The following is a 9127-nucleotide window of genomic DNA, read 5'->3' as shown; positions in this document are numbered from 1 at the left end:
GTGATATGGTATACTCATATACAATGTTCTCTATCATTTATTTAACACAGCTGATATAGAGGTGCTGTGTGTTGGGAGGAGAACACACAGCAGGACTCAGAGAGACTTCCCCAGTAGATGTCAGTAGAACATTCTGAGCCCAAACGTTTCAACTACACTGTTTGCTTTGGAATGATCCCCAGAAAAACCAATGCCAAGCCATGAGAAAGGAAGTGAATGGGAATAATAATGAACAATATAATGTGGGAAACAAACAGACAAACACACTGAGAGCTTGCGAATGATAACATCCCTGTTATACAAGAGCTAATCGTCGAAAATAATTATTTCCAGTTGCTTAGATCATTGTCTCATAATAAAAAGATCCCATCAGCTTCACAATGAATTGGAACAACAAGAGATGTATATCTCAAGAGGCCTGTAGGCTACATGTATGAGGCCATGACAAACAATCATTTGAACCATGCCTTGTGCTGGAACAACAGCCAATAATAATTTACAGTTTGACATGGTGGGATAGGGTGATAATAATGTCAAGTATGCGTCCTTGCGATGGGCATTACATGTGAACAAAGGCCGGATGCTGCTCGGTAGCCATTATCTTGCCTGCCCTGTGGTGGAGATGGGTGCATGAGCAGTCAGGGTCTTATGCACCCCAAAAATCTGAGGGGGCACAAAGTACAGTGCCTTGGAAAGTATTCAGACCCCTTCCATTTTTCCACATTTTGTTTTCCACATTACAACCTTATTCTAAAATTGATTCAATCTTTTTTTCCCTCATCAATCTACACACAATACCCCATAATGACAAGGCGAAAATAGGTTTTTAGACATGTTTGAAAATGTATTACAAATGAAAAACAGAACTACCCTTTGCTATGAGGCTTGAAATTGAGCTCAGGTGCATCTTGCTTCCATTGATCATCCTTGAGATGTTTCTACAACGTGATTGGAGTCCACCTGTGGTCAATTCAAATGATTGGACATGATTTGTAAAAGCATACAGTATACCTGTCGATATAAGGGCCCACAGTTGACAGTGCATGTCAGAGCAAAAACAAAGCAATGAAGTCGAAGGAATTGTCTGCAGAGCTCCGAGACAGGATTGTGTTGAGGCACAGATCTGGGGAAGGGTACCAAAAGGGCCTTGGTCAAGAAGGTGACCAAGAACCAAATGGTCACTCTTACAGAGCTCTAGAGTTCCTCTGTGGAGATGGGAGAACCTTCCAGAAGACAACCATCTCTGCAGCACTCCACCAATCAGGCCTTAATGGTAGAGTGGCCAGATGGAAGCCACTCCTCAGTAAAAGGCACATGACAGCCCGCTTGGAATTTCCTAAAGGCACCTAAAGACTCACAGACCATGAGAAACAAGATTCTCTGGTCTGATGAAACCAAGATTGAACTCTTTTGCCTGAATGCCAAGCGTCACATCTGGAGGAAACCTGGCACCATCCCTACGGTGAAGCATAGTGGTGGCAGCATCATGCTGTGGATATGTTCTTCAGCGGCAGGGACTGGGAGACTAGTCAGGATCGAGGCAAAGATGAACGGAGCAAAGTACAGAGAGATCCTTGATGAAAACCTGCTTAAGAGCCCTCAGGACCTCAGACTGGGACGAAGGTTCACCATCCAACAGGACAATGATCCTAAGAACACAGCCAAGACAATACAGGAGTGGCTTCGGTACAAGTCTCTGAATGTCTTTGAGTGGCCCAGCCAGAGCCTGGACTTGAACCCGATCTAACATCTCTGGAGAGACATAAAATATCTGTGCAGCAATGTTCCCCATCCAAGCTGTCAGGGCTTGAAAGGATCTGTAGAGAAGAATGGGAGAAACTCCCCAAATAAAGGTGTGCTAAGCTTGTAGCGTCATACCCAAGAAGACTCGAGGCTGTAATCGCTGCCAAAGGTGCTTCAACAAAGTACTAAGTAAAGGGTCTGGATACTTCTAAAAACCTGTTTTTGCTTTGTCATTATGGGGTATTGTGTGTAGATTCATGAGGGGAAAAAAAACATTTAAGACCTTTTAGAATAAGACTGTAACATAACAAAATGTGCAACAATTCAAGGGGTCTGAATACAATCTGAATGCACTTTACATGAGGGTAGTTGGGTGGTGGTTGGAGAATGTTGTATTTTTCAAACTGAAAAACAGCTTTTTCCTGCAATCTAGAACCATAATCATTATACTTTATTAAATGTAAAAAATATATGTATTTTTTCTGCACATCTAAGCACATCTAAGCTGTCTGTATCATCCTGACTGGTGGTTCTTTACATACCTCTTGAGCTGTCTGCATCCTCCTGACTGGTGGTTCTTTACATACCTCTTGAGCTGTCTGTATCCTCCTGACTGGTGGTTCTTTACATACCTCTTGAGCTGTCTGTATCCTCCTGACTGGTGGTTCTTTACATACCTCTTGAGCTGTCTGTATCCTCCTGACTGGTGGTTCTTTACATACCTCTTGAGCTGTCTGTATCCTCCTGACTAGTGGTTCTTTACATACCTCTTGAGCTGTCTGTATCCTCCTGACTGGTGGTTCTTTACATACCTCTTGAGCTGTCTGTATCCTCCTGATTGGTGGTTCTTTACATACCTCTTGAGCTGTCTGTATCCTCCTGACTGGTGGTTCTTTACATACCTCTTGAGCTGTCTGTATCCTCCTGACTGGTGGTTCTTTACATACCTCTTGAGCTGTCTGTATCCTCCTGACTGGTGGTTCTTTACATACCTCTTGAGCTGTCTGTATCCTCCTGACTGGTGGTTCTTTACATACCTCTTGAGCTGTCTGTATCCTCCTGACTGGTGGTTCTTTACATACCTCTTGAGCTGTCTGTATCCTCCTGACTGGTGGTTCTTTTTTTAAACAAATGAAATATGCTTCTCTGCATCTCTGCTCAAATCTGGGTAAAAGATTGAAAGGAATGTGAATCTTATTCAGTACATTTAGTAAACGCTTGCTTTTCTAAAGTCTGCCAACCTTGCCAGCAGGCATGCCAGCTAAGATAGTTAGACAAGCTAGCTACTCGAACATGATTGATAGCCTGTAAGCCATCAAAATTGCTAGGTGGCTAGTAGTATTACAAAGAAACAACAACAACAAATAAAAAATGAAACAGGACACATGTGAGGACGCCCATGTGCTCCCTATGGTCTTGACGCCTCTGTGCTGCGCTCATTCAGCATGAGGAGGCATTGTTCTGGACTTAAATGTAAATGTAATGTAAATGTTTTAACCCGCGGCTAAACAAATCTCATATCACTGAGAGTGCTGTGCAGTTCAGCACGTACGGTCAAATGGCTAAACTCCTTTTACACCTCCTCTGCAGAGGTCTGTTTTGAAGACGATCAACCAGCAGCTTTACCTTCTTATTGACTTTCTCCCCAGGTTTTCTTGCTCAGGCGTCGTGTGCGCTCTCCATGGTTCTGAAAGGCATCAACGCAATCCGCTCAAACAAACGGCCTTGGCTACCCAAGACGACATTTCACAAGTAATGCAAATCAAGGTTAGGCACATTCAGAGCACAACCAATGCAACCATGATAGGACATATATATCATTTGCATAGTATACAATATAATTAGCACGTAGTTTGCAACTCTGCATACAATCAGTGTATAACATCACCGTCGGTTTTGTTCGTCAAAAAGCAAGACAGGTACGCAGGGGATTTCACCGGCAACAAATATTCTAAGAAATTCTGCACTGTGCACCGCCCCCCTCTAACTCTCCCGCTCTCTCTCTCTCTCTCTCTCTCTCTCTCTCTCTCTCTCTCTCTCTCTCACATACACGCTCTCCTACCTCGCCACTTTCTCCAGCCAAGAAGCCAGCTTTGCCTCCCCAGCTTTACTCTACAAGCATGTCCTCAGACGTGCAGCCGTGTGATGAAGCGGACCAACTAACTTCCAGAGAGCACCGGACGAAGGTAACCCGCTGCACGAGTAGCAGAAAAGCCTGAGAGCAGGTAATTAACTCACCAACATACGTCATGCAAATCTTAAGAATGTTTGGTTAGAGAATGGAGAGAATTGCGCACGATAGGGGATATCAATTTACTTGGGATAAGTGTATAATGTAACAACATCAGACGTGACAGGATACTGACAGAACTTTGTGCGCAACAAGCAAGGTTCGACTTGACCTACCTATTTCTTGGGCATTCACTACATTATACTGAATCAACCGATGCTATGCAATAGGAAATATCGCATAGGAGTCATATTTCCTATCAGGGGATGTAATAAACGTGTTTATCAGTGACATGGGAGTGGAGATGGTTTGCGCTTTAGACATGGGTATCTGTATATTGTGCCATGCCATGATGCGGAATGGAATTGTCACATTGCGCAATGAAATTCAGCTTAGCAAATAAATAAATTATCATAGTGCTATGGAGATTGTTTTCTATCACCTGCTGTTGTCGTCAATATTGGAATGATTCTCTTTTATTTTGGAAAAGTAAAAAGTATTACATTCTCATATGATCCAAATCTTCTTTTCAGTGGACTGTTTCTGCATCCCAAAAAAATGAAACGATATATACAAGGGTGGTATACAATGTTACGATAATAATCTTTAATTAGTTGTTTTAATAATTACAATGATCATAAAGGGAATATTACATTTCCCCCCATTTGCATGTCTGTTGCCGATCCATCCATGGAGCGGTTCCTTTCTCTATAGGAATGGCATTGCGCATCCCCGTACCAAGCACCTCTCCAAGCATAACAGCAAGCATTTCGTGAGAGTTGGCAAATTGTTTTTCAAAACAAGTTCAACAGAATCGAATTTTCCGCTTGGGCTATGGGCTACTACAACTGTATTGCGTTAGTTAAGCTGTTATTCTATTGTGCGACACAAAGAGGGTATACCATTTAAATATGCCGTTGATTTGTGTTTTGTATATGTTAATGTTTAAAATATTTAAAATCAAAGTTTTGAATAATCGTAGTCATTTTGCTGTGAAGTATGAAGCATCCGGAAGTTGACGCATGATTTGGACTCGATGTCCTTGATTTGGAGACCTTCATACCTCGTGCAAATACGACTCTGTCCATCCAATGGGGACAGAATGCTATTGCTGTGTCCCCTATCCCACAAAGGAAGACAGGGAATGGTTTGTCGATTTCGTCGTCAGCCTCCATTAATTTATGCCCCCCACCATCATAACAATAAATGAACATGAACATACGTGCTCGAATATGTTAAAGAGAGGAACTTCAATTATTTCACCCAATGCGCAATGAGTTTACTCGTGGTTGTTTTGCAGTGGTGGTGAGAGAAGGGTTTCGATTTAGTGACAAACAACTGGGTTTGTTTGACTGTGATGAAGCTGCATGTCTCACTGAATGTGCGCGTAAAAGCGCGCTTGGCACTGCGCGAGCAACCCCGAAGGATGCGTTTGGATATGGCTGGTGCATGTTGACACAGATTAGCAGATTGTATGATTGTATAACGGACAGCATTAAGAAGATTGTGAGCGATTCCAGATTTCTTAACAGATCAAATAAGAGGGCTTGCCTCATTATGTAGGTTGCATGACGTTCTTTCAGAAATTGCGTCAAAATCAAGTTTTGGAATGAGCCACTGGTTTTGTGTTTTGAGGTCGCTGGAAGCTGGTGCAATTCCTCACGACAACGTCACAGTCGTGTCAAGCCTTTTGAGGTTGGAAAAGAAAAATGTGATTGGCATCGATTACCATCCCCATGTGATGTATGGGTCCCTGTGATCTCCAATAAAACGCTGGTCACACTGCGGGAGAACAAATGTGCCTGGCTATTCATAAATAGCCCCATAGACTCACATAAGGATAAGGATATGCATTTATCAGACCGGGATAAAGATACACTGTCTCGACTGTCCCATCTGTAAACTGTAAAAATGACTGTTTTTGATCGAGTTGATGAAGGCGATGAGAAAAATACATGAATTATTTTATAGATTAAGAATCTGTGCTTGCATTACTGATTGGTCTCCCAAATCTAAATTACGTTGGCCATTTAACAGATTGCAGAGGGGGCGAATGCTTTGAAGAAGGATGCAAATGTACCTCTTGCTAATGTGTCTGGTGTGTTTGATTAATTAGTGCACTTGATGCATTTGAGGTCCAGGTGCAGGTTGAAAAACGTGGTCATCATTTCTAACAAAAAGGCGCGGACTCTGCACTCTCTCTTTTACGTGCGTAAGTGCACTGGTAATTATTATGAACAATGTGACCCTGAATTCATTGTTGAAATTAATTGGTTTTGTGAGATAAAGACTGGGCAGACTCAACACTAGACCAATTGAATACTGAATAATTGTTGGTAGTGGTTTGGTTCTTGCAAAGTGTATTTGGTACTGGTACAGCTTGGCTGGTAGGGTGCATTCTGGTGCTCACAATTAAGAGCCTTTAACAGAATGGTTATTGGTATTGCCTTTGCGCTATCTTCGCAAAATAACATGCACGGGTAACCTAGTTTCATTTCCAGAGGAAAATACGATTGTTTTTTGCATAGCACTGCCATGTACAGTACAGACCCGGAATACATTTGGTGTATTTCGTTTTTCCATATTACGTGCTTGCCATCAGCTATGGTGCAGATCAGACACACACCATTGCATCAGATTATTTGTATCCTACATTATTTTGTGAGCGAGCTTTGAGAGGGTATTTTCTACCTCATATTCCCTGTCACAAACATCACATTTCTGAAAATATACAAAGGCCCTTATATAATTGCTGAAAAGCTTACTCGACTGATTTTTCCTGATTCCCTCCTCCACCGTAGGTGGGGTGAGCAGCAGTACACTTGTATAATATTTTACCGTTTAAGATGAATTAAGCTGCATGGCCAAGGGGTCACGCAGCACAGTCCTAGCAATTTGTGTGAAAAATTTGCACAATTCTTTAAGCTGTCAGTGAAATCCATACAATGCGTTGTCGATTTATCCACAGGTAAATACTCTAGCTATTTCCGTATTGGTTATCATACTTTATTCAAGCTGTACCGAGCGAGGTTGTTTTGGAAAGGATCCGTTTTTTTACCACTTATGGTAGCATTTGCATGTACTTCTTCAGTAAATATTTACTAAGTTTACACATCGAGGACACAGTCAGTACATTACTGTCAATATATTATCGATATCACATTAGAGACGCAACCATTAAAGAGTAAGCATCATTTTGTGCCGTTGTGGTTTATGACCATGATTATCCCATACTGTACTGTAAAGGCATATACTAACCCTTAGGGTAAGACGCTGTATAGGGCTCATAACCTATATTCTATAGACTTGGAGATCTGTATCAATGTGAATATGTTATGTTGCATATTGGCTGCTGTGGTTGACATGCTGGCTTACTAACAATGTGAGTAAAGAGGAAGAATGGGATTTGAGTTTGTGTGTAGGGAGAAGCTATGGATTTATTCATTTTTACCTATAGGATCGTTTTTTATCAGTGTTCATTTTTGTTTTACATTCATTCTCCAATGTATCTACACCAACCATGGGATAGATGTGGAGTTTGTTCAGTGTCATCCCACTAAAGGTGGGACAAATTGACAGGCTATATTGATTTGGCAAAGAGAATTACCATTTAGTGAGATGCTATTTGTGTGTTTTCTCTATAGGGGCATCCCAAGCTGACCCCATCCGGAGACTTCTTCCTGGGCTGAACACAATGGAGACTGTTTGACAGTGGAAGTGGAGGTTTACTGTACAGTAGCTCAGCTGGAGTTCCTCACCCCTTCATGACATGCAGTGAGCCGATGCCACTAACAGGTATGGTGGACAATTGTAATTAAGATGAATGACCTATTGTGATTTTTAAGTTGTTGCTGCTCCAGAACATATTATTTTTCTAAATGGCTTTCATGTTTTGCATATAAGCCATCTATAGAGTTGTGGTCTGTTAGGAGAGCAGTGAGTGTCTGCTTGAGAGACAGAGTTGTGGTCTGTTAGGAGAGCAGCAAGTGTCTGCTTGAGAGGGGCCACTTGAATGGCTCTGGAAGTCACACAGGTTCCCTGCCTCACTTGAAAGAGCAGCTGTTTAGGAGCAAAGTAACTTAAGGTAGCAGGCGTAAACTAAACACCTGAGCGGGGTACCCACATCCGGTTTTCAGGAGGAAAGGAAGCTAGGTTGAAAATACTGTATCCCTGAAAACAAGATGTTTCCCCGCTGAGGGTGGGAGCAGAACAGGCATGATAATTACTCACTTGTTGAATACAATTGCAAAGTTAACACTTAACACATAATGCGCTCCTAGCTTTGCCTATACATTCCCACCATGTGCGGTGGTGATCGAGCAGTGGTGCGGTGGTGATCGAGCAGTGGTGCGGTGGTGATCGAGCAGTGGTGCGGTGGTGATCGAGCAGTGGTGCGGTGGTGATCGAGCAGTGGTGCGGTGGTGATCGAGCAGTGGTGCGGTGGTGATCGAGCAGTGGTGCGGTGGTGATCGAGTAGTGGTGCGGTGCACATCAGTGGAGCTGAGAGATGGCACCAGTTGAAAGGAATGCCTGATTATCACGCTTTCAACCACAGCAGGCTGCCACATCTACTCTGAGCTGCTGGTGTCAAATCACACTTTTTAATTTTATTCGTATGCAATTAAAATTTTATTTTAGCTTTGTATGGATAAGCTGAGGCACCAGCGATGGAGGCTTGTTAAGGAAGAGGATGTAATTAGGCTAAAATGGGAGAATGGAATAAGAGCATGTGCAAACCTTCCACTCTAACGTGTTGAGCACAATGGAGTGGTAAAGATGTTTAGCAAGTCCTCTCTAGACGGTTTCTTGAGCAGCTACATTGACAATGCTAGTCACCACCACTCAGAACACGGAGATGTGTTGAGATACAGCATGCCCATCTCCGCTCCAAATAAGTACTTACGTTGCACGTTGCATGATTTCCTGATACAACTCTGTAGCCTATATCCTGTAACAATAGGGTTCTCGCAAGCCTGCGATTCAGCTCAAGGAACATTGAAAAATTCGGACAATCAAACCAGCCACGGCACGTAAAATCCAGCTGAATTGTGCTGTCATAACAGCAGTCATTACACCTGGAGCAGATGATGGGTTATTTATCTGACGTTGAAGGAGTCAGAACTTATATGGGGTGTACCGGAGGAACTCCACAGC

At 42.6% G+C, this 9127-nt stretch overlaps 1 protein-coding gene across 1 annotated transcript in view; it reads left to right on the top strand.

Moving 5' to 3' along the window:
* Positions 1-3824: 3824 nt before the first annotated feature.
* LOC115132984 (muscarinic acetylcholine receptor M2-like) overlaps positions 3825-9127 on the top strand; it is a 95879-nt gene continuing 90576 nt past the window's right edge. The window contains exons 1-2 of the mRNA XM_029665762.2: positions 3825-3968; positions 7618-7768. The gene's annotated coding sequence lies outside the window, so the exon portion shown is untranslated. The remainder of the gene's footprint in view (positions 3969-7617; positions 7769-9127) is intronic.

This window comes from Oncorhynchus nerka, linkage group LG8 (assembly GCF_034236695.1).
Source record: "Oncorhynchus nerka isolate Pitt River linkage group LG8, Oner_Uvic_2.0, whole genome shotgun sequence".
Classification (NCBI taxonomy): domain Eukaryota; kingdom Metazoa; phylum Chordata; class Actinopteri; order Salmoniformes; family Salmonidae; genus Oncorhynchus; species Oncorhynchus nerka.
Note: the sequence above shows the minus strand (reverse complement) of the source record. Positions and strands in the feature narration are given on the sequence as shown.